Source organism: Ranitomeya variabilis, chromosome 4 (genome assembly GCF_051348905.1).
Source record: "Ranitomeya variabilis isolate aRanVar5 chromosome 4, aRanVar5.hap1, whole genome shotgun sequence".
In the NCBI taxonomy this organism is placed as follows: domain Eukaryota; kingdom Metazoa; phylum Chordata; class Amphibia; order Anura; family Dendrobatidae; genus Ranitomeya; species Ranitomeya variabilis.
The window spans coordinates 377182583-377209818 of record NC_135235.1 but is presented as its reverse complement, the minus strand read 5'-3'; the positions used below and the strand labels follow the sequence as shown (position 1 = coordinate 377209818).

Sequence of the window (27236 nt, the reverse complement as noted above, 5' to 3'; positions counted from 1 at the left end):
GGAAAAGTTTTCTGCAATGTTATTAAGGTATCTATGAATTATTTTGCCCATTCATCCACAAGAGCAATTGTGAAGTTAGGTGCTGATTTTGGGTGAGAGTATCAGACTCACAGCTCCATTCTAGTTAATCCAAAAATTGTTGGATAGGGCTGTGGTCAGGTCTCCATGCAGGCCAGTCATGTTCCTCCACACCAAACTCCCACAACTATGCCTTTATGGAGCATGCTGGAACAGAAAAGTGCCTTCTCCAAACTCTTTTTACAAAGTGTGAAGCTACAATTGTCCACAATATTGTTGTATGCTTAAGCATTAACCCCTTAGCGAATTTCATACTTAATCACCAAGCCAATTTTTACAATTCTGACCACTGTCACTTTATGAGGTTATAGCTCTGGAATGCTTCAATGGATCCCACTGATTCTGAAACATTTTTTTTTCGTGAAATATTGTACGTCATGTTAGTGGTAACATTTCTTTAATACGACTTCCGTTTATTTTTGAAAAAATGAAATTTGGCCAAAATTTAGAAAATTTTGCAATTTTCAAACTTTTAATTTTTATACCCTTTATTCGGAGAGTGATATCACACAAAATAGTTAATAAATAACATTTCCCACATGTCTACTTTACATCAGCACAATTTTGGAAACATAATTTGTTTTTAGGACATTATAAGGGTTAAAAGTTGACCAGCGATTTCTCATGTTTCCAATAAATTTTACAAAACCATTTTTTTAGGGACCACATCACATTTGAAGTGAGTTTGGGGGGTAAATATGACAGAAAATGCCCAAAAGTGACACCATTCTAAAAACTGCACCCCTTCAGGTGCGCAAAACCACATTCAAGAAGTTTATTAACCCTTCATGTTCTTCACGAGAACTAAAGCAATGTGGAACAAAAAAATGAACATTTTACTATTTTCACAAAATATTTACTTTGGAACCAAACTTTTTTGTTTTCTCAAAGGTATCAGGAGAAAATGGACCACAAATTTTGTTGTGCCATTTCTCCTGAGTGCACTGATACCCCGTATGTGTTGGAAAGCCACTGTTTGGGTGCATGGCAGGGTTCAGAAGGGAGGGAGCACCGTTTTACTTTTTGAACGCAAAATTGGCTGGAATCGACGGCGAGCGCCATGTCGCGTTTGGAGACCCCCTGATGTACCAAAGCAGTGGAAACCCCCAATTCTAACTCCAACCCTAACACAGCCCTAACCCCAACCCTAACATTAACACAATCCTAACCCCAGCACAACTCCAACCCAAGCCCAAAAACTAACCCTAGCCCCAACCCTAACCCCAGCCCCAACCCTAACCCTAGCCCCAACACTAACCCTAGCTTAACCCTTACCCTAGCTTTAACCCTATCTATAACCCCAACCATAACCGTAAGCCTAGCCCAACCCTAACCCTAGCTATAACCCCAACTATGACCCCAACCATAACCCTAACCCTAATGAAAAAATTGAGTTAAATACATTTTTTTATTTTATTATTTTTACCTAGCTAGGGGGGTGATAAAGAGGGGTTTGATTTACAATTTTTTTTTATTTAGGGTCTATCACAGTGATCAAAATGAACCAATAGGAAAAATCTCCTATTGTTGCCGGGTGCCGGCTGGCAGATCTTGGTGCATGCACTGCGCATGCGCCTGCCATTTTTTCCCCAGAAGATGCTGAGGGCCAGGGGACACAGCCGCAGGGATCAGGTGACATCGTATGATACTGGGCTGGCTCGTGGGACCCCATTTCTCTCTCCTCTGATGTGCTAGATCAGTGTTCCCCAAGTCCGGTCCTCAAGAGCCACCAACAGATCATGTTTTCAGGATTTCCTTAGTATTGCACAGGTGATAATTGCATCACCTGGACAGGCTAGCATTCAATGAGCTGTGCAATACTAAGGATATCCTCAAAACATGACCTGTTGGTGGCTCTTGAGGACCAGAGTTGGGGAACACTGTGCTAGATCATAGAGGATAGATAAATAAATGGGAAATCTGACCTTTTTTTGCAGTCACCGTTATTCCATGAATAACGGTGTTCGCAACACTGAGGTCGGTAAAAACTGACCTGAGTCATGTTCTCCGAGGTCTCAGCTACCACAGGTAGCTGAGACCCCGGAGATTTTCCGACAATGGGGGGTGCTATAACATTATTACTCAGTGCCGTTAAAATGCGGCGCTGAGGAATACGTACCCTTCACTGCCGCCGTCAAAAGGAGTATCGGCGGTTGTTAAGGGGCTAAAGCACCACTCCAGTGTTTTTTTATTGCAGCTCTGTAGTGGAGCCAATAATCTAAGTTCCCTGCCTCTAATCTTTTACTTACCAGCCAATGTCACTCTGGTCGGTCTGCAGCAGCATTCACAATAAGTCACAACTCAATGTAAGGGTATGACCGAGGACCTCGGTGCAAGACCGAGGCACTCATAGACTTACACTGAGAGCTTGTTACTGTTACCTCTGACTTTCAATCAGTCCAAAGTTGTGGTCACAAGGTTGAAACATGCAAATGGCGTGGCTTCCAAGAACAGCAGAAGACTGTGGCTGGTAAGTATAAGACATGGGTCAGGGAAGATAGTAGCACCACTCCAGAGTTGAAATAAAAAATAATGCTGTAGTGATGCTTTCAGATTTTCTTTCACTAAAACTAAGAGACCTAGGCCATACCCTGCTAAACAATCCCACAGTATTAAACCTCCTCCACCAAATTTTACAGCCTATATAATGTAGTCAGGCAGGAAATGTTCTCCTGGTACTCATCAAACCAAGATTTGTCCATTAGACTGTCAGATATGCAACTTGTGATTCATTGCTCCAGTGAAAACAGTTCCACTGCTCTAGAGTCCAGTGGTGACGGCTTTATACCACTCCATCTGACACTTGACATTGTGCTTGTGATGTAAGAATTGCATGCAGCTGCTCAGCCATGGAAACCTATGCCATGAAGCACCTGGCTGGCACCCTTTTTATGCTTGTATTAAATAAGTGCTCCGTTAGGTCTACAACATCATGTGATTAAAAACTGACCAGCTAATCCTTCTAAGCTGTGTGTAAATCCAGGAAGTCAGTTTTCCCTGTATTACTCATAAGTCACTGCAAAAGTCCCTGGCAGGGGGAGAAGCAAAGCTGCTAGGTAAGGGTATGTGCACACGTTGCGGATTTGGCTGCAGATCCACAGCGGATTTGATGCTGCGGATTCGCAGCAGTTTTCCATGCGTTGTACAGTAGCATGGAAACATATGGAAAACCAAATCCACAGTGCACATGCTGTGGAAAATTCCACGCAGAAATGCAGCGGTTTATTTTCCGCAGCATGTCAATTTTTTGTGCGGATTCCGCAGCGTTGTACACCTGTTCCATAATTGGAATCCGCAGGTGTAAAAATGCAGGTGAAATCCGCACTAAATCCGCGGTAAATCCTCAGGTAATCCGCAGGTAAAATGCAGGATTTTCAGAATCCGCTCAGAAAAATACGCAATGGAATCTGCAACGTGTGCACATACCCTAATGGGTTGAAGGGGAATTATTTCTGCAGGGAATAGAGACTTCCTGTATCTACATAGAACAGAGAAAAGAGAAGAATTAGCTGGGTAGAAAGGCAAAATGTACAATTGTAAGTGCACAATGCCATATAATATGACAATTGTAATATATTAAAAGTATAAAATCTTTGATGGGAGGAGTGCTTCTGCAGTCACAAGAGGTTTTGAATCCTGCAATAATTGAGTCAGTGGAGCGTTAGTGAGTCTTATCCACTAAGCACCTCTGCACAAACAATTGCATCCTATGCACAAACGATCGCATCCTATGCATAGGTAAAACTTTGCAAGCCCATGACAGGCCAAAGTCGGCACAATTGTAAAGCACTCGTAGGGCAACTGGCCATAGCCTTAGGGGGCATTTGATCCATGCAGCCAGCCACATCACCTGGCGCACCCTAGGCAAACAGCTAGGTGCTTGGATTTGTATACCCTTGGCAATTAGATTTAATGAAAAAACTGAATTAAGGTGAGCCCAATGCTTTTGTACACATACAGTAAGAGTATGCAGTAACAGACCTGTGTACTGACTGTTTGCATCCATCACAGCTATTGAATTATTTAACACTGTGGTCATGCACATGGGACACTATGCTGGAGCTGTTTGTGTGAGAGGCAATTTGCTGACATCATTGCATATGTGGTGGGAGCTGCTGAAACTGTTTAAAAGGAATCTGTAAGTAGGAATATGAGTGGGACACTGATCGGCATGAGACTTCGCCTCCAGAGCTTATTATAAATGAAGGGGGGCTTTGCCAGTGTGAGACATGTAATGACTCACAGTCTGCTCTTCTCATCTCCATTTATAATAATCTAAGTAGGCAGAGTCCCATACAGATCAGTATCCGGCCCATAGTCCTGACTCCTGAACAGCTCATTTATACATAAGAAGAACATGGATTTCTCTGGAATAAAACATCAGATCGCAGATATCAAGCCATCATTTATTCCGCTTCCAATGACCTACATGCCCATATAGACAGCTGAGGAGGGGTGATCCTACTGACAGATTCCCTTTAATCTTCCAAGTATCAATGAAAATGATAAGTAAACAATTGTTATGCCTGTATACTGATATTTGTATGTAAAGTGGCAACACACATCTGTTTGGGCAGTAATACTAATTTTTCTTTGTCTCTCTCTTTCATCCCTTTAGGTGCATTGCAGTTGTTTCTATCGTGCTTTGCCTCTTGTTTTTCCTCTATTACTGCTTCTAATCTGTATTATGATGTGTTACCTCACCATGAAACCTGACTGAACATTCATGTTAGAAGAATGATGATGATCTTTGTAAGAGTTCTTCCAAATTTCACTAATTTACTAATGGTAGCAATAGTAGCTCAATTTTCAAAATTAAAAAAAAACTTAATTGAGAACCATAACTTCAGATCACACAGTGTTTAAAATATAAAAATTCAAAAACATCATCACATAGACTTTGGCATTTCCAGCACCACTATTGTTTCTATTGCACCTTACATTTGGATATATCCAAAAAAGAAGCATCTTTTCAAGATCCAAAAACATTCTACATGCTATTACCTTATATGATATCTTTTAAAATAGGACAAAATTCTATCAGTGACAAGAAATTTGTGGACTCCGATGTATCTATGTGTCTGTTCTTTGCATGGAATGGGGGGAGAAAAGGTTCAAAGAACTAGGAGATGACGGTGAGAAAACATGGTGTACATTTGGCTCGTTCTTGTAGCCAGTTTGTGTAATGACGCCACAGTGTCCTTTTTCTATTTGGTTGAGTGATAAGCAAGGTTCTCTCACTGGCAAATGAGAAGCCTGTTACCTCCTCCAACAATAAGGTGGTGTAAGAAGAAATCAAGTAAACCTGATAATAGTGTAGATTCTCTATTTAGGTGGTAGCCACAGAAATCTGCGACTATAGCCTTTAGTTTTCATCTGTGCCTGAATTAATCTAGATTAATTGACCTTGAAAGCCGGTTGTGAAATTCCGTTTCAAGCAGTCAAAACCCACAGTTTATATTGCTACATAAAATCTGCATACATAGATATTGACAGATCATTTTGCAGTATTGTAAAGACTTCTGAATACTGCTAATCAATCACACAAGACATCTGCCTACTAATGTGTCCATAAGTATCCCTGTGGGCATCTGCACAAATGGCAGAAATATTACATGTATGATTGCCTTGAATCTTCTCTCTCCACAGCTACAGCTTGAAGCTCCTCACAGGGGAGGATTTTCTTGCCACCTGTTTTCTGAGCACTGTGTCTGTAATGTAATCACACTACATGAGATCTATATACACTGAAAAGACCATTTGCGTACTAAGAACACGTTATGTAACATAATTACATAATTGGGGAATTACACTGGTGTCCTCTCATTTCTCCATCGCCTACCGTATTTTTCGGACTATAAGACGCACCGGACCATAAGACGCACCTAGGTTTTAGAGGTTGAAAATAGGAAAAAAAATTTGAAGCAAATAAAGGGGTAAAATATTTAATAACATAAATAACATAATATTTCACCAATGCAAATGTAAACAGAACTTAGCAGCAGCATCAGGAAACCCCAAGAACTCCTCATCACTACTGTCCACATTTAGGAAGCTCGGTTCCTCAGAATCACTATTATCACTGTCTTCACTCTGTTCATAGAGGATGTTATCTTCAGAGCCATCTAATGCATTGCTGATGCCACATTTTTTGAAGGACTTCACAATGGTTTCATCTTTATCTGACTGCCATGAGGTTTTCACCCACTCACAAACTTGGGGTGATAATGGGCCTTTTCATTCGTCCAGTTGGCATCAGGTCATGATTTCCAGCAGCCATCCATTTATTCCACTCTTCTCTCCTGAAAACTTTAAATGGCTTATTGATGGAAACGTCCAAAGGTTGCAACTGACTGGTAAGCCCTGCAGGAATTATGGCAAGATGGGTTTTTTCTTCTTTAAATCTCCTTTTTGTGTCTTCAGTTATATGTGCCCTAAACTGGTCAAACACTAATAAAGCAGGTTTTTTCAGAAGCCCTCCAGGACGTTTGGACCACACTTTTTCTATCTATATCTTCATGATATTTTTGTCCATCCATCCTTTGTCATGAACATGAACAATGACTCCTCTTAGAATTGCCTCTTTTGGCATGTTTTTTCACTTGAAAATCAGCAGTGGTGGCAGTTTGGTGCCATCTGCACAGCAGGACAACACTACTGTATAATGGGTGTTCTCATGCCCTGAGGTCTTCACGGCTATAGTTTGACACCTTTCACATTGACAGTCTTGTTTGATGGAACATCGAAGGTCAACGGGACTTCATCCATGTTCCCAATCTAAGTTATTTCGTATCCATTTTTCCTTCTTGCTTCCAGTACAAATTAGTGAAAAGACACAATCTTGGTTTCGTATTCTATAGGCATTTTTTGTGCAATCCTAGTTTTTGTGTGCATAGCAAGGCCACCTCTCCTCATAAATCTATAGCACCATGATGGTGATCCTGTGAAGTCCTCAATGCCTTTTCTGCAGCAAGATGTTTAGCTTCATAAATGTTCATTTTTGTAGATACAGAATATCCATTGTTCCTGTGACGTACGATCCACTCTTTCACATCCACTTCTAAATGTAGCCACTTTGCAGCATGCCCACAAAAAAATTTTTTGTCTTTGTCGATTTTTTGCAGCTGATCCTCCTGTTTCCTCCATTCCCGTATCACTTTCAGTTGGAGGTGGCCCAAACTGTCTCTCCACTGCCCTGTTCCCATGTTCTTTGGCGCACTTCACTGCCTCCAGTTTAAAAGGGATTTTGTATGAAATCCTTCTCTGCTTTGACATCTTCCCAGGAGAGTACGATACACGATCGTATCTTTCTGCAAGAAAATACAAAATTATAGTATCAGTACAGTACTTTGTCCTGCTGCTGACACTATTATGGTGGGGGATCTGCTGCTGGAGGGCCACAGGTATTGCTACACTGTTGTATGGAACAACAAGGAGAACATCTGCAAAGGTTTGTATGTTCTCCCCAAAAGAAAATTGTCACTCAACGCTGGGGACCCACGTGTCTGACTATGGTGTTCTCCAGGTGACTTTTAAAGTAAAGGCTATCCAATGCATAGGCAGTGTTTATTAGCGTAACAATGGCCGTATGACTTTAGCCACTTTTTTTTCTGAAATGTTGTGGCATTTCAGAGGAAAAAAGTGGTTAAACTCATACAGGTCGTTGCTACACTTAGGGTACCGTATGTTTCCACGATCAGTAGATTTTATGAAATCCACTATGCGTACAGGGACACCTCCGGCTTCCCTGCATAAACGGACATGCGGCGCGTCTTTATAGACCACAGCATGTCTACCGTATTTACCGTTTATTGCGGAGACACACCACCCAATGTATAGGATGCAATGATTGCAATGATTCTGCACATTTCAATGAACACATGCGCAGAATCACAGTGCGTACAAAAGGGGGCAGTGCTTTGGACGGAGCAGGCATGTGCTGCATCCAAAGCGCTGCTGCTATGTGACCGTGGTCAGCCTGTCAGCAGACATGTCACTTTTAAGATCTCATATGTGCCATATTTCATATGTCAAGTGCTTTGGAGAATTATAACTCCCAACATTTCCTGTTGCATGCTGGGAGTTATAGTTTACCACAGAAGTGATAGTGCTTTACCTTTTTTTTTTTTTACTTTTAGTCCAAATTATCGTCACGTCTCTGGCCACGCTAGACAGGAAGTATCGTAGGTGTTCTCCCAACCAGATCACAAGCTGCAGTGACAGTACTACAGTAAATGAAGAGGCAGGGTCACAGGGACTGCATTGTGTACACAGTTCTGTGCTAACCTGGCCTCTGTAGTGTGTATGACATCACTGCAGCATGTGACTGGCTTGGAGAACCCCTACTTCCTGTCTAGTGTAGCGTGGCCGCAGATGTCATGGCTTCACCACCGGCGGCTCGCGGTCCACCACCAGTGGCTCCTGTTCCACCGCCGGAGGCCCCGCTTCACTGCCGGCGACCCTGATCCACCACCGGTGGCTATCGCTTCTCCGCCGGCAGCTCTCGCTCCACTGCTGGGGGCTCCTGCTACACCGCTGGAGGCCCCCCTCCACCACCAGAGGTCCCGCTCCTCCGCCGGAGGCCCTGCTTCACCACTGCCAGCTACCGCTTCTCCGCAGGAGGCTCCACTCCACTGCTGGCGGCTTCCGCTCCACCGCTGGCGGCTCCTGCTTCACCACCGGAGACCCCACTTCACCGCCAGTGGCCCCGATCCACCACTGGCAGCTACCGCTTCTCTGCCGGGAGCCCGATCCAATGCCGGTGGCTCACACTCCACCGCCAGGGGACCCGCTCCACCGCAGGCAGCTCCTGTTCCACCGCTGGCGACTCCTACTTCATCGCCTGAGGCCCCGCTCCAACGCCGGAGGCTCCGCTTCACCGCTGGAGGCCCCGATCCACTGCCGGCGGCTCCCAGTTCCTGCGATGCTGCCGAACCCCATCTAAAGGTACATTGAGACCATAAGACACACCCCAATTTTCCTCTCCATTTTGGGGAGAAAAAGTGTGTCTTATTGTCCGAAAAATACTGTACTTATGGGGTAAATGTTTTTCTGTAACACGGTAGCTGCCTATTGGCCTCCTGACCATTGAGACCAGGTTATGATTTTTACTTTGGAATCACCTATACCCACACAATGTCCAAACTGTGCCACTGTTGTATGTCTCCAAAAAGATGTCTAAAATGCATGGAGAAACCTTACCCCTTAGATCTCAGTCCAGAGCCTCTCATCTAGCCAAATCAGTTTTCAATCAGTTCTCATGCTTCGCACATACAAGGGCCAACAGCCCGAAACACCGTGTCTGCGAATTGAGATACTGATTTGGCTTTTATTATAAGTCATATTGCAAGACTCGTTAAAGAGTTAATTGTGACTTGTAGGATTGCTACTTCCAACAGGTGGCACTATAGAGTTCAAGTCCTCTTTTTCTCTGAAGAGGCAATTTGCATTTAAAATGCATAATGCAGCCTTTTATAAAAATGCTAACTCTAATGGATGGTAATTGTAAGCCACCATTTCACTTCACCAGTTATAACTGATCTTTAGCTCAGTTGTTTATTGCATTGCATTGGAGTAACGCATGAAGTACCATTGTCTAATTTCAAGGGGCTCAAGATATTACTTTCTCTCTCACCTGTTCCCATGGTTCACTCTTCTGGCATGCTTGTCCAGATTGGTTTCCATGCACAGGCACAAACTATCCACAAGCACAGGAGATGAGAAATAGTATAAAGTAAACTAAGCCATGGCTGAATACACTGAGATAACTCACCAGTACTAGGAGAAAATAGAACTTGGCACTCCTTCAATGCTGAAATAATATATTTATTGTACGAAAAGAAAAAATAGAAGGATCCACATAAAAAAGTTGACGTGGTGCTTGGTTTTAAAAGGCCCTTTTGGGTTCATTCAGATGAGGATATAATAATCAGTCCATGTCCACCATGGATGCACACAGAAAGCACACGGACCCTTAATAGCCAGTGTGCCTGTACCCATGGTTAATTTTACATGAGGACCAATGGTCTGCATGGAGAAAAAAAATTGCAGCATGCTACTTTGGTCTATTTTATAGAGTATATAATCACTGCACTCGTACAAATTGAGGAATTTTGCTTCAAGTGAAAAATTTAATACAGGTGGCAGGTGAACTAACAGGCAAATTATCCCTATGATACCTGTTCTTATACAGCAACAGTTTAAAATGTACAAGATTAAATACAGTTTCCTATGTCAAGAATGGTAATGGATCAGTGAATGGAGCACCTGGTCAGGTGACCTTGATGATGCAGTTCCCCAATATAAAAGGCAAGTGCACAAAAATGTAAGGGGATTTGGTGCCAATTGTAGGAACAGGCAGGATGTATATCAAGGAACATGTTGAGGCCTAGGTGACAGGCTGTGGCAAAAGGCCTAAGGCAGTTGGCTAGGGCACGCCTGGAAGCTGAACCTGGGTGACACCAAGCGAGTTCTGGAATTCCGATCAATGCCTCGCAAATTCAGGAACCCAGATGACTCTGGTAAAGACCCGAGAACCCTCCTGCGCCAGTCAAGATCCGAAATCCAGACTACATCAGTCAAGGGCCGAGGCCCAGCCCTATTCTCACCAGATATCAGAGACATCTGCTGTCCATCAAGCACCGAATATGCATGAGAAGACTCTGCTCTACCGTGGAGGCTCTTGGTGATGATCAAGAGGCGCAGGCCAGAATGTTGCCTCCAGCACTGATGTACGGTAGATGAGTTGGTCTGTGCCAGTGCAACAGAAAGGGTAGTGGCTGGTAGATGCGGAGCGAGCCTTGTTAAACTTTGTCACGAGGACTTGTGGCCTAGCGTGAAGAACCGGAGACCTCGTTAGGGCCTGGGCTAAAAGAAGAGATAGTACAGTGACTTTCTCTAGTATCGTTATATCATCTCCTTTTTCAGAAACTAGAAGAACATATAACAATACACTGTTACAGTAGCTAAAGTGAACCTGAGGATTCATTGTATATTGTCATTGCTATAGTTACCACAATTCCCGCCATATCAGGGAAATAAATAGTTTCAGTGATTTCTTCTGCCTCATTGCATCCAGTCACCTGCTTACAGATACACCAGACTCATTCAGAGGTGGTACATCTTGTTCTAGCAGGTTCAGTGATACCTTCTTTGTACCTTTATTGCTGCATTGCTTTGTAGATTAGCCATTCATTAATCTAGAACAAATAGGTTGCAGTCCCAATAGGAGTTATAATGAGTCACAACGTCACTTTTAGAAAACCACTAAAATAACTGAACAGAAATGTTAAAACTTGAGAAAAAAGCTGAAAGATATTCATTGGTGAATATTGTTATTTATTAGCTGAAAATAGTATTTAATTACATGCATCTAAATTAGAAGTCTTCTCACCTTAAAATTGGTAAAGATGATATTTAATGCTAAGTGCTTGCTACTCTGTTGTCGGGTGTCCCGGGACCAAGGGCTTCTTCCCTGTCCCTAACACTAGGGGCGCCCTAGCTTGCACTGTTCCCTGGGTTACTTCTAATGGTGAAAATGCCGGGGCCATGAAACTTGCCTTAGCTTCTGAATCTACCCTCAGTCTGTACCTCTTCCCCCCATCCAGGGAAGAAGGGGGTAGTAGTGTACCGTAATACACCAAGCAGACAAACAAGGTAATACAAACAGAGATAAAGGAAAAATACCAGTCATACAAATATACTCACACAAACAACAGAGGTATACACCGGGGAGTGGAGGATGGGGTAAAACCAAAGTAGAAGAAGAAGGGGATTAGCATGCACCCTAACCCTCGCAACAGTCTCAGATAAATCCACCAAACGGCTTCTCAAACAACAACCACAAACCACTCTCTCCAACCATGCAACATAAGCCCTCTCTGGCAATGAGTGCTAGCTAGGGCCCAGATTATATGGGAGAGGGGAGTGGCTAACAGTGAACAGCTGAGACTCTTAATGCCGGAAAGGTTCCAAGAGCTTTGAACTGAGCAGATTAACCCCTGCACGGGTAAAAGAAACTTGCTCCATTTCATATGAAGGTGAAGTGCTTCTAATCAGTGCAGGAGTAGGATGAATCAGAAGCTGTGGCTTCCTGGCTCCCCTCCATCGCTGTAAACCCGTGACAATAAATTTGAGTTTAATTTTACAGTTTTACATTTTTTTTCTCCATCCAATACTAGTAAAATTAAGTCTATTTAAAGGGATTTTTTTTGTTTACACTGCTGCCAAAAATGTGAAGGTGTTGTAAATATGACCTCTGTAGGTTATCACTTCCAGTGTACAGTAGGACTGCTGCCACTTATGATGGTCTCTGCAGTCAGTTGGCAGTCGGGCACATAATAGCTATGACAATGTAAATGAACTGCAGCCGAGACGAAAAACCTGGTATGGGTTTTAAAAGGTGAGAATAGGCATGATTTTTCTTTTAGCCTATCTGCTGCTGACATTTTTTATTTTAGTTCCACAACCCCTTTAAGAGACACAAAATGTTTAAGGCATTTGGTTTGAATGCCCTTGACTCATACTGACAGTGGAGTTACAGTGTCATACACAAACTAGTAGCCAAATCATACCCCTGAAATGCACTCTTGTAAATTAATCTTAAAAGCATTTTTCAAAGGCCACTCTTTCATCGAGAGACACGAGTGACATTGAATTGCCAGGTGCCTGCCAGGATGCACACATGGTCAACAGGTATCACGCATTCGGCCTGTTATAATTAATAGAACTGGTGCACAATAAAAGTGGGTGTCCTGACAAGACACCTGCCGATGCAACGTCATCCGTGACACTCACCTTCTCTTGAAGATGTGTGCTGAGCTGGAGCATCCTTTGGAGACCATTTACACATAATACAAGCACATTACACTCTTAAAATGGTGGTCCAAAATATAAATTAATTTTCATCCTAAATCCTTATCTATTTAATGCCTAAATCTAAACTAATTTCTAATATATAGTAATTAAAAATTCCCTCTCCTTCCCTAACTGATATCAAACTGCTTTTCTTTTTTCTAGTCCCTGCGCCATGTACACTGTGTACACAGAATATGCACTCTCTCACCGGCTAAGATCAGCAGTAAAGAGATGGTAACAGAGCAGAGCCTTGTAAAACGGTTACCCAGCTTGCAGAGACCAGAACCGCTCCCAAAAATAACATCACTTGAGGGGGAGGCGCTGGTATTTTCAAGCTGGTGTTTGTTTCACAGTGCACTCTGTTGCCGACTCCTTACTGCTTATCTGAACTGAAAGAGCGCACTGTTTTGTGCCCATTGCACAGAGACTAGTCCAAGCCCTGAAACAAAGGTCACTGATGAAGTTTTGTCTTAATCCAGGGTCACACTTTCGATTGAAATACATGCAGCCGCAAGCTCCGGTGTAAGTGCCGGCGTCTGTGCCAGATATTGATGTGAGAGACTCATGCGAGTTTCGCACATCACACTTGCAAGTGTGACCCCAGCCTTAGGGAGAGGGCGCAGGCTGCAGCAGTGACTGCAGCCTTTGCCCCCTGATAATACTTTTTTGAGAATCCAAGCTTGTACTGGGATTCTCAAACACAGCGTAGTCAAAAAGATAGTAAAGAAAAAGAAAAGTAGTTAGAGAAGGCTAGGGAATTTTTAATTCAAGTATATTAGATATTAGTTTAGATTATGGCATTAAATAGATAGGGATTTAGGAGGACCTATACGTCATAGGTCGTAAAGGGGTTAAGGCCTCCCACATGCCTATGAGACTGTAAGTTTGGGTCAGTATATCCAAAGTCAGTGTGTGCAGTCCAGTCTGTATATGGACTGTGAAATTTGGCCATGAGAACCTTGTCTAATTATTAAATGTTGAAGAACAACACCTCAATTTTTGTTTTAGCATCTGATTGTGAGAAATGAGTAAAAAAAGATTATATATTTACGATTTGAAGCTGCTCTTTGTATGTGATGATGCCTTTTCTGTAAATAGAAAGATGAGATTATTCGTGTTTTCTAATATTCTGAAGACTCATTACAGTATTTTACCTCTACTCCTTAGCCTATAGTTATTATATATCTTCTTACATATCTGTTTACATTATATACTGTTTTTATTACAAATGTAATTTTCTGTGATTTGTACAAATAAGTTAATATTTTTCTGTGATATTCTGGATTATTAGATTTGAACAATAAAGTGGTCAATCTATTAACCGTAAATGTTAGCGTTTACAGCACAGAACTCATATCTGACTTGTTGGGACGCAGGAGAGAAGTTTTTAATGCCATCCACAAATTAATATAAAGATACGGTATTTATTTTATTTGACTTTATTAAATAGGTAAAATGATCAGTATTAACCTCAGTATGTGGAGATCGTCCAACTCCACTAACATGTTCTATGGAAGTGGTAAAGATCTCCTACAGTATATAGGTGGAGAGCTTCGTGGCAATTGTGTTTGCTCCTTCTCAAAAAGAACACTAGAATTTGGAGATCTCTCAGCTATATATTTCTGGCTGACAGTAAATGATCTGTTCTGGTCGCTCCAATGTGATCAGACTTCCCCTTGTGTTTTATCTGGCACTTACCGTGCTCATCCCACGTATACTGGTCAATATGGGAACAATAGCAGCTAGCTGTTTACTAGGTTGTGTTAAGTGGCAGGCTAATAACTCCTCTACCATTATGTCCCATCTGTCATTATGAGTTGCAATATTTGTACACTATGTTGTGTTTATTCCCCAAAGTGGAAGAGGTGATAGTGACTGAATATCCAATTAAAATCTAGCATATAATATATTGTGTATATTGTTGGCTGTTTCTATACTATGTGTAATATCTATGGACAAAATGAATCTGTCAAAGAGAAGGCGTTGATGGTCAAGATTGCTTAAAGTGGTGTTTTCAGATTTAATTCAGTTAGGGAGGATCTATCAGCTCTCCTGATATGACCAATCTGAGTTAATATCTTCATTTCCCAATAAATAACTATTCTGAATCAACTTTTTTTTAAACTTTATTTTGTCCCATTTCCATGTTATTCCTCATGGAAATTGATAACTGGTCATTAACATTGTTCATCAGTAGGGTGTGTAGTTAACAGTCTGCAGCACTGCAGGCAGTGATTGGACTGTGTCAGAGTGACAATTTATTCATACATTTCCAAGACAGGAAAAGCCACAGTGCAGTCTTGAAGAAAACAGGCATGTCAGGAGAGGTGATAGGTCCAGCTTAAGTTCTCGCAGGAAAACCGTATTGAGAAAGTTGTAAGAATTAGACTGCTACTGGTTCAACACTCCCTAGCTTTGAAATGCCTAAAATCCTATTTCCTTGGGGCAATGCTGGAAGAATACCAGAGGTCCTCCATAACAAAGGGTTCCCTCAGTGGCTTCCTGTTTTAGCTGACAAAGGTATCCCAAGCAGAGACCCTTCCGTATTACCCCTAAATACCTTAACAAGGTATGAGAAATGGCACTCTCGAAAGCAGACAACCCCTTTAAAGGGTACCTGTCACCATGTTAATGTAGGCATCATGTTATAAACAGGGGGAGCTGAGCAGATTAATTTGGTGAGAAAAGATTCAGTATAATCTGTGTTTTATTCACTTAAACCTTTGTTTTTTCAGGGACATTCGGTCTAATGGACGGACCTATCAGTGATTGACAGGTATACAAGTATGCACACGTATACAACAAAAGCTGTCAATCACCGATGGGACCGTCCACTAGACAAAAAATCCCAGAAAAAGCAAAAGTTTATGTGGATAAAACATTTTAAATGATTAGTACAATAAACCCACAGCACCGAATAGTTAGTATATTTTCTATTTATTCTTTTATGATAATAGTACAAAATAAGAAAACAATCTCTTTTTGAATTATGAGGGCTCTCCACACTTTTACCCTGCGTTGCTGACGGACAATGCACTATTTATAGCACAGATAGTTTTGTAGCTAGAAAAGGGCTTATCACATTTTGCGCTCATCATTTTTTACAGCTATATTTTATAGATAGAACATGGATTGCCTGAGATGTTACAGTGGGCACCTGTGTAATCAGGAAGAGAAATGTTTACAAGTTTGTTTTAAAAGGTTTTAAATACCTAAAGATTTGAAATACAGAAAATTTAATGGATCGATTAAGACATTTTTTTGTAAAAATTCTCAAAAAAAAAATGTGATTTTGCAGATTTGTCAATTTGATAATTGATTTGAATGTCTTCCTGGAAAATGTAAGGTAATGGTTTAATTGTATGTAACAAGCTCTGTTAGAAAGACAGGATATACTGTAATCTACATATACATGTAAAGATTACTTTTGGTGAATTGCTCTTGTAATTTGTGGTGCTTTTTCTAGAAATAAATATACTTTACAAACAAGTTGATGAGTTTGTTTTTAATATGCTTTGTAGCACATTTGTTTACTATTAATGATGAGCGAGCATTAAAATGCTCAGGTACTTGTCACTTGAGTCAAGCACATTGTAATGCCCTGGTGCTCAACCCTAGTAAGGAGTATTATGGACGTCAATGAGAAACTCGAGCACTTTCCGGCAGCCCCTATCCGGAGGTCTGGGGAGGAGGGAAGTGTCTAAAAATTGCTGAAAGTGATGGAAAAAACACTGAAATGGCATTGGAACAGCATGGGGAAGACCCCTGAAAGCATCTCTGAATCCCAGGCCATTGCTGGTAACAATGTTGTCAGAGCATTACTTCACTTTTATGGACTGACAATAAAACATATAAAATCGCAGTTAAAATGGATTAGACTGGAAAAAATATTAAGAAACATTATTTCCAGGATAATAACTTTGTATGTAAGCCAAAATAAATTAGAGAAAACAAATTCTCCTCCACACCTTGGGCTATATTTACATGTAGTATTTTTGCACGTTTGCATTGCTTTCAATGGTGAAAAAACACATGCTACAGGAAATATAATTCTAGCATTTTGCCACCTTATTTGGCCATGTGGTGTTTGAGAAGGAGACACTCTGAAAGTCACAATTTTTTTTTCAGGGCCATTTGGCAGAAATCCCTATTTGTAGAGGGCCATCAGGTGGCCCTAACTATTGTTAGAGGACCAGCAGGTGGCCCTCACTAATCATTTTTCGAGGGTCAGCAGATGGCTATGCTTTGCATAGCCGTATATTGCTGCTTCAATATAATATATCCATCTGAGGTGAGCCAATTTTCTTTTTCGTATTAATACTGTAAAGTTTGAAACTTGGCGGACCTCACTATTTATAGAGGGACAGCAGGTGGCCCTCACTATTTTTAGAGGGCCAGCAGGAAACTTGTGGATAGATGAAACCAAGATAGAGTTTTTTGGTAAAGCACATAATGCTACTGTTTACTGTAAATAGAATGAGGCCTACAAATATAATAACACAGTAGTTCAAATATGGTGGAGGTTCAAAGAAATGTCCAGCTCTGGGTGCCTTGACTGTGTGCAGTCAATGTTAACATGCCCAAAGGATTTTAGGTTGCAATGCATTGCCCGGGGTCTGAAAGCAGGGTTTGCCTCATAATAGGTCATGTGTCTTCCAGTAGGACAATAATCCGAAACATACTTAAAGAAGCACCCAGAAATAGATGGAAACAAAGCACTTGAGAGTTCAGAAGTGGTAATTACAGCTCCAGTAGTGTAAAGTGTCCCACCACTACCTCTTACATACAGCTGCTAGACAGAAACTGTGAATGGACACATTAAATCAGTTCATTTTTCCTGCATTGACGAATTTCTGAGAACAGAACACCGTAAAAAAACATGAAATTGGTCGATGGAAAAAAGCAGCAGTAAGGCTTAGAATTTATAAGGAAATAATTCCTGACTAAAAGCCTGTCCTACTTCCACACCTCACTTTACACGAATTGCAGATAAGAGCGGTACTATTATAACAGATTAGAATTTATTTGAATTAGCCCTGAAAAAAGTAACTAGTTTAATGTAGCAGAATCAAAGACTGTTATTTCATCAACTCTGTTGGGGAACAAAATGAAGCGTTTTGCATCTATTCAGCCTGACATGGAGGATACCAGGATCTTCTGTACTTACTGTACAAACTCTCCTGTCCCGGCAGCGAAATCCTGTATGCAATGTGACAACCACCTGACGGCCCACAACAAGGCATTGGATCATATACTAATAGAACCCACTGGCTCTTCTGGTTTCCAAAAATGTTCCCTCAACTAGAAGGAAGAGCTTCACAAAAACATTTTTTTCCCATGACTAAGGAACTACACTGGTAAAGCGTATGCACTAAGTGCAAGGGATGCCAAAAATTAGAATGAGGCACTCCAATACCCATTTGAAGAGACGTAGTGGGGGCTGTTATGGTCCTGATGGTTAGGACACATGAAATGACCTGATAGGTAAGCTATAAATAAAGGACAAGCTCTGGGAATGTGGGAACTTTACTGACCGCAATCCTGATCCTATCAACACACACTATAGGCCGCCGTGGAGCGTTCCTGATTCTGCCTAGACGCCTCATCACAGCCTGAGAACTAGCTATCCCTAGAGAGAAACAAAGCCTCGCTTGCCTCAGAGAAATTTCCCCAAAAGTGTAGACAGCCCCCCACAAATAATAACGGTGAGTTAAGGGGAAAACACAAACATAGAAATGAAAACAGGTTTTAGCAAATGAGGCCCGCTAATTACTAAATAGTCAGAAGATAGCAAGGAATCTGTGCGGTCAGTATAAAATACTACAAAAATTATCCACGCAGAGAATACAAAAGACCACCACACCGACTCACGATGTGAGGGGCACAACTCTGCAACCCAGAGCTTCCAGCTAGCAGGAAAATAGCATATAAGCAAGCTGGACTGAACACATCATATACTGAGAAACATATTAAAAAAAGCAATAAGCAAAAATGAACTAGCATGAACTTAGCTTCTCCAAGAGGAGACAGGTCACAAGGGAAGTCCCAGAGAGATCTGAACCAGTACTGAATACAACGACAGCAGGCAACAAGTAAAGGTCCAGGTGGAGTTAAATAGTCAGCCAGCATAGCAGAAAATGAGGCAGCTGGGGCCCAGCTAAGACCAGCCGTAACACTCAAAGCCACCAGAGGGAGCCCAAGAACAGAACTCACAAAGTACCACTCATGACCACAGGAGGGAGCCCGAGAACGGAATTCACAACAGTACCCCCCCCTTGAGGAGGGGTCACCGAACCCTCAACAGAGCCCCCAGGCCGATCAGGACGAGCCAAATGAAAGGCACGCACCAAATTGGCAGCATGGACATCAGAGGCAACAACCCAGGAATTATCCTCCTGACCATAGCCCTTCCATTTAACCAAGTACTGAAGCTTCCGTCTCGAAATACGAGAATCCAAGATCTTCTCCACCACATACTCCAACTCTCCCTCGACCAACACCGGAGCAGGAGGATCAACAGAAGGAACCATAAGCACCACATACCTCCGCACCAAATCCCCCACACGAAGTCGGGGACCCACACAGCGACGGCGGTTAGCAAAGCGCTGCGCTTTCTCCTGTGACAACGTCAAATTGTCCACTACGTGGTTCCAAATCTGCTGCAACCTATCCACCACAGAATCCACCCCAGGACAGTCAGAAGGCTCAACCTGACCTGAGGAAAAATGAGGATGAAAACCAGAATTACAAAAAAAAGGCGAAACCAAAGTAGCAGAACTAGCCCGATTATTGAGGGCGAACTCAGCCAATGGCAAAAAAGTCACCCAATCATCCTGATCAGCAGAAACAAAACATCTCAGATAAGTTTCCAAGGTCTAATTAGTTTGTTCGGTTTGGCCATTCTTAGGCAAGGGCACCAAATGGACCATCTTAGAAAAACGATGACAAACCACCCAGATGACAGACATCCTCTGAGAGACTGGAAGATCCGAAATAAAATCCATAGAAATATGCGTCCAGGGCCTCTTCGGGACAGGCAAAGGCAAAAGCAATCCACTGGCACGAGAACAGCAAGGCTTGGCCCGAGCACAAATCCCACAGGACTGCACAAAGGAACGCACATCCCGCGACAAGGAAGGCCACCAAAAGGACCTAGCCACCAAATCCCTGGTACCAAAAATCCCAGGATGACCCGCCAACACCGAAGAATGAACCTCGGAAATAACTCTACTGGTCCATCTATCCGGGACAAACAGTCTCTCCGGTGGACAACGGTCAGGTTTATCGGCCTGAAATTCCTGCAGCATCCGCCGCAAATCAGGGGAGATGGCAGACAAAATCACCCCCTCTCTGAGGATACCAGCCGGTTCAGAAACTCCCAGAGCGTCAGGCACAAAACTCCTAGAAAGGGCATCAGCCTTCACATTCTTTGAGCCCGGAAGGTACGAAACCACGAAATCGAAACGGGAGAAAAACAGCGACCATCGAGCTTGTGTAGGATTTAACCGCTTGGCAGACTCGAGATAAATCAAATTCTTGTGATCCGTCAAGACCACCACGCGATGTTTGGCTCCCTCTAGCCAATGTCGCCACTCCTCGAATGCCCACTTCATTGCCAACAACTCCCGATTACCAACATCATAATTCCGCTCGGCAGGCGAAAACTTTCTAGAGAAGAAAGCACATGGTCTCATCACAGAGCCATCAGAGCTTCTCTGCGACAAGACAGCCCCTGCTCCAATCTCAGAAGCATCAACCTCGACCTGAAAAGGAAGAGAGACATCCGGCTGACGCAAGACAGGAGCCGGAGAAAACCGGCGTGTCAGCTCCTGAAAGGCCTCAACGGCCGCAGAAGACCAATTCGTCACATCAGCACCCTTTTTGGTCAAATCCGTCAAAGGCTTAACCACACTAGAAAAATTAGTGATGAAGCGACGGTAAAAATTAGCAAAGCCCAAGAACTTCTGAAGACTCTTCACAGATGTAGGTTGAGTCCAGTCATAAATGGCCTGGACTTTAACTGGATCCATCTCGATAGTAGAAGGGGAAAAAATAAAGCCCAAAAAGGAAACCTTCTGGACTCCGAAGAGACATTTAGAGCCCTTCACAAACAAGGCATTGGCACGCAGGACCTGAAATACCATCCTGACCTGCTTCACATGAGATTCCCAATCATCAGAAAAGACCAAAATATCATCCAGGTACACAATCATAAATCTATCCAGATACTCTCGGAAGATATCGTGCATGAAGGACTGAAACACGGAAGGGGCATTAGAAAGCCCAAAAGGCATCACCAAGTACTCAAAATGGCCTTCGGGCGTATTAAATGCTGTTTTCCATTCATCGCCCTGCTTTATACGCACAAGATTATAAGCACCTCGAAGATCTATCTTGGTGAACCAACTAGCCAACCCTAATCCGGGCAAACAGATCGGACAGCAAAGGCAAAGGGTACTGAAATTTGACCGTTATTTTATTTAGAAGGCGATAATCTATACAGGGTCTCAGGGAACCATCCTTCTTGGCCACAAAAAAGAACCCTGCACCCAAAGGTGACGAGGATGGACGAATATGCCCTTTCTCCAAAGACTCCTTTATATAACTCCGCATAGCGGCATGTTCTGGTACAGATAAATTAAAAAGTCGACCCTTAGGGAACTTACTACCAGGAATCAAATTTATAGCACAATCACAATCCCTATGAAGAGGTAGGGCACTGAATTTGGGCTCATCAAATACATCCTGGTAATCCGACAAAAATTCAGGGACTTCAGAAGGAGTAGAAGAAGCAATTGACACCAAAGGAACATCGCCATGTACCCCTTGACAACCCCAACTTGACACAGACATTGCTTTCCAATCCAGGACTGGATTATGAACCTGCAGCCATGGCAGACCCAACACGACAACGTCATGCAAATTATGTAACACCAGAAAGCGAATAACCTCCTGATGTGCAGGAGTCATGCACATGGTCACTTGAGTCCAGTACTGAGGCTTATTCTTGGCCAATGGTGTAGCATCAATTCCCTTTAGTGAAATAGGGAATTGTAAAGGCTCCAAGATAAAACCACAGCGCCTGGCAAATGACAAATCCATCAAATTTAGGGCAGCGCCTGAATCCACAAAAGCCATAACTGAGTAGGATGACAGAGAGCAAATCAAAGTAACAGACAAAATGAATTTAGGCTGTACAGTACCAATGGTGACAGACTTAGCGAACCTTTTTGTGCGCTTAGAACAATCAGAGATAACATGAGTGGAGTCACCACAGTAAAAGCACAACCCATTCTGACGTCTGTGATTTTGCCGTTCAATTCTGGTCAGAATCCTGTCACATTGCATAGACTCAGGCTTCTGCTCAGAAAACACCGCCAGATGGTTCACAGGTTTGCGCTCCCGCAAACGCCGATCAATCTGAATGGCCAAAGACATTGACTCATTCAGACCCGCAGGCGTGGGGAATCCCACCATAACATCCTTAAGGGCTTCAGAAAGACCCTTTCTGAAAATCGCTGCCAGGGCACACTCATTCCATTGAGTGAGCACAGACCACTTCCTAAACCTCTGACAGTAAACCTCTGCTTCATCCTGACCCTGAGAGAGAGCCAGCAAAATCTTTTCTGCCTGGTCTACTAGATTACGTTCCTCATAAAGCAAAAAAATCACCAGAACACAGGCAGAGATGCTTACCTGCTCAAGGCCTCCAACAATTGCACTAACCAGGGTGCACCAGGCCCAAGTAGAGATAGCAAATACACAGGTGCAAATAATACTAATGCAGCCAACCTACAATCAGGAATTGGCCGCTTGGAGCACCCATGCAAAAAAATAGTCTGTATGTGGCATGTTCACACAGGAATGCAAAGTATATGGTGCAAAGCCTATTAGACAGTTAGAATTTGTACTATGGCAAGAAAAAAGCAGCTAAGTAAAGAAAAATGAGTGGCCATCATTACTTTAAGAAATGAAGGTCAGTCAGTCTGAAAAATTGGGCAAACTTTGAAAGTGTCCCCAAGTGCAGTGGCAAAAACCAACAAGTGCCACAAAGAAACTGGCTCACATGAGGAACACCCAAGGAAAGGAAGACCAAGAGTCACCTCTGCTTCTGAGGATAAGTTTATTCGAGTCACCAGCCTCAGAAATCGCAGGTTAACAGCAGCTCAGATTAGAGACCAGGTCAATGCCACACAGAGTTCTAGCAGCAGACACATCCCTACAACAACTGTTAATTGGAGACTATGTGCAGCAGGCCTTCATGGTAAAATAGCTGCTAGGAAACCACTGCTAAGGACAGGCAACAAGCAGAAGAGACTTGTTTGGGCCAAAGAACATAAGGAATGGACATTAGACAAGTGGAAATCTGTGCTTTGGTCTGATGAGTACAAAGTTGAGATCTTTGGTTCCAACCACCGTGTCTTTGTGCGATGCAGAAAAGGTGAACGGATGGACTCTACATGCCTGGTTCCCACCATGAAGCATGGAGGAGGAGGTGTGGGGGTGCTTTGCTGGTGACACTGTTAGTAGCATAGTAACATAGTTATTAAGGTTGAAGGAAGACTTTAAGTCCATCTAGTTCAACCCATAGCCTAACCTAACATGCCCTAACATGTTGATCTAGAGGAAGGCAAAAAAACCCATGTGGCAAAAAAGTAAGTTCCACATTGGGGACAAAAATCCTTCCCGACTCCACATACGGCAATCAGACTAGTTCCCTGGATCAACACCCTATCAAGGAATCTAGTATATATTACCTGTAACATTATACTTTTCAAGAAAGGCATCCAGTCCCCTCTTAAATTTAAGTAATGAATCACTCATTACATCATACAGCAGAGAGTTCCATAGTCTGACTGCTCTTACAGTAAATAATCCACGTCTGTTATTATGCTTAAACCTTCTTTCCTCCAGACCTAGAGGATGCCCCCTTGTCCCTGTCTCAGGTCTATGATTAAAAAGATCATCAGAAAGGTGAACCAGCGGTGGACACCATGTTCACTAGCGGCACTGCGGCATGCAGCACCATGTCTGTATCCAGGCTTAGTACCTCCGTACCTCCCCTCTGAAAGACTTCTCGATCCTGTGATCTTTTTGGGAATTACTGACACACTGAGTTTATCTGATTCATATTACACTGTAACTGATGAAGGTCTGAAGCAAGACCGAAACGTTTTACTACACTGAATCACATTAAAAATCCTGTTTGATCACTAAAGATGAGTGCTGGATTTACTTTGTATATACACTTATATGAAAAAGTTTGGGCACCCCTATAATCTTAAAGGGACTCTGTCACCTGAATTTGGAGGGAACAATTTTCAGCCATAGGGGCGGGGTTTTCGGGTGTTTGATTCACCCTTTCCTTACCCGCTGGCTGCATGCTGGCTGCAATATTGGATTGAAGTTCTGTTGTGAATTTGGTTTCTGGGCTCCCCCGGTGGTCACTGGTGGTACTGAACTTGTGTGCTTCATCTCCTCTGTTCACCTGTTTCCATCAGGAGGTGGGAGTTTTCTATTTAGCCTTGCTCCTCAGTCATTTCTATGCCGGCCATCAATGTTACCAGAAGCCTTTCTGTTGCATGTTCCTGCTCCTAGACTACTACCAGCTAAGTTGGACTTGTAGTCCTAAGTTTGTTTTGCATTTTTGTTCCAGTTCTCTGTGATAGTATATTTCTGAGACTGGAAGCTCTTGTGAGCTGAAATTGCCACTCTGGTGTCATGAGTTGATATTAGAGTCTTAAAGTAATTTCAGGATGGTATTTTGAAAGGGTTTTCAGCTGACCGTGAAGTTCCCTTTTCTGTCTTCCTGCTATCTAGTAAGCGGACCTCAATTTGCTAAACCTATCTTCATACTTCGTATGTCAATTTCCTCTGAAATCACCGACAATATATGTGGGGGCTACTGTCTGCCTTTTGGGGAAAATTTCTCTAGAGGTAAGCCAGGTCTGTATTTTCCTCTGCTAGGGTCAGTCAGTTCTCCGGCTGGCGCTGGGCGTCTAGGGATAAAAACGTAGGCACGCTACTCGGCCACTGTTAGTTGTTGCGGTAGGTTTAGCTCACGGTCAGCTCGAGTTCCCATCTTCCAAGAGCTAGTCCATTTGTATGCTTTACTATGTTCTCTTGCCATTTGAGAACCATGACAGTATGGCCGGACAAGGGTTAAAATAATTGGCAGAAGAAAGGAGTGAAAAGAAGTCTGCAGAGAATTTTTTTTTTTTTTTCTGAGTTTGCTCATTAGTTGATTCACTAGCATCTCTGCTTACTGCAGCCTTCGTCTCTCTCTCCTTCTAATCCTTGAATGGTTCTGATTTCACCTGATTAATATGGATCCTCAGAGTTTAGCTGCAGGTTTGAATAATCTTGCTATGAAGGTTCAAAGTTTACAGGATTTTGTTATTCATGCTCCTATATCTGAACCTAGAATTCCTTTACCTGAATTTTTCTCCGGGGATAGATCTCGCTTCCAGAATTTCAAACATAATTGTAAATTATTTTTGTCTCTGAGATCTCGCTCCGCTGGAGATCCTGCACAGCAGGTCAGGATTGTAATTTCCTTGCTCCGGGGCGACCCTCAGGATTGGGCATTTGCTTTGGCACCAGGGGATCCTGTGTTGCTCAATGTGGATGCGTTTTTCCTGGCTTTGGGGTTGCTTTATGAGGAACCTCATTTAGAGATTCAGGCTGAAAAAGCCTTGATGGCCCTGTCTCAAGGGCAAGATGAGGCTGAAGTATACTGCCAAAAATTTTGTAAGTGGTCTGTGCTTACTCAGTGGAATGAGTGCGCCCTGGCGGCGAATTTCAGAGAGGGTCTCTCTGATGCCATTAAGGATGTTATGGTGGGGTTCCCTGTGCCTACAGGTCTGAATGAGTCCATGACAATGGCTATTCAGATTGATCGGCGTTTGCGGGAGTGCAAACCTGTGCACCATTTGGCGGTGTCTACTGAGAAGGCGCCAGAGATTATGCAATGTGATAGAATTCTGTCCAGAAGTGAACGACAGAATTTTAGGTGAAAAAATGGGTTATGCTTCTATTGTGGTGATTCAACTCATGTTATATCAGCATGCTCTAAACGTACTAAGAAGGTTGATAAGTCTGTTTCAATTGGCACTTTACAGTCTAAGTTTATTCTATCTGTGACCCTGATTTGCTCTTTATCGTCTATTACTGCGGACGCCTATGTCGACTCTGGCGCCGCTTTGAGTCTTATGGATTGGTCCTTTGCCAAACGCTGTGGGTATGATTTAGAGCCTCTGGAAGTTCCTATACCTCTGAAGGGTATTGACTCCACGCCATTGGCTAGTAATAAACCACAATACTTGACACAAGTAACTATGCGTATTAATCCGGATCACCAGGAGATTATTCGCTTCCTTGTGTTGTATAATCTACATGATGTGTTGGTGCTTGGATTGCCATGGCTGCAATCTCATAACCCAGTCCTCGACTGGAAAGCAATGTCTGTGTTAAGCTGGGGATGTCAGGGGATTCATGGGGACGTACCTTTGGTTTCCATTTCGTCATCTATTCCCTCTGAGATTCCGGAATTTTTATCTGATTATCGTGACGTTTTTGAGGAGCCTAAACTTGGTTCACTACCTCCGCACAGAGATTGCGATTGTACTATAGATCTGATTCCGGGCAGTAAGTTTCCAAAGGGTCGTTTATTTAATCTATCTGTGCCTGAACATGCTGCTATGCGGGAATATATTAAGGAGTCCTTGGAAAAGGGACATATTTGTCCTTCGTCATCTCCCTTAGGAGCCGGTTTTTTCTTTGTATCTAAAAAGGATGGCTCTTTGAGGCCGTGTATTGATTATCGGCTTTTGAATAAAATCACGGTTAAATATCAGTATCCTTTGCCACTGCTTACTGATTTGTTTGCTCGAATAAAGGGGGCCAAGTGGTTCTCTAAGATTGATCTTTGTGGGGCGTATAACTTAGTGCGAATTAAGCAGGGGGATGAGTGGAAAACCGCATTTAATACGCCTGAGGGCCATTTTGAGTATTTAGTAATGCCTTTTGGTCTTTCAAATGCCCCTTCAGTCTTTCAGTCCTTTATGCATGACATTTTCCGTGAATATTTGGATAAATTTTTGATTGTGTATCTGGATGATATTTTGATTTTTTCGGATGACTGGGACTCTCATGTCCAACAGGTCAGGAGGGTTTTTCAGGTTTTGCGCTCTAATTCCTTATGTGTAAAGGGTTCTAAGTGCGTTTTTGGGGTTCAAAAAATTTCGTTTTTGGGGTACATTTTTTCCCCCTCTTCCATTGAGATGGACCCTGTCAAGGTTCAG

The 27236-nt window shown here is 42.7% G+C and overlaps 1 protein-coding gene across 2 annotated transcripts in view; it reads left to right on the top strand.

Annotated features, from left to right (window-relative positions):
• The window catches only part of LOC143764801 (uncharacterized), a 743861-nt gene that overhangs the window by 141259 nt on the left and 575366 nt on the right, over positions 1 to 27236 (top strand). Inside the window, exon 3 of one of the 2 annotated variants that reach the window (XR_013213271.1) lies at positions 4697 to 16414. The exons of the other annotated variant lie outside the window; for it this stretch is intronic. The gene's annotated coding sequence lies outside the window, so the exon portion shown is untranslated. Of the gene's footprint in view, positions 1 to 4696; positions 16415 to 27236 lie in introns of those variants that run through there. 2 annotated transcript variants of the gene reach the window in all.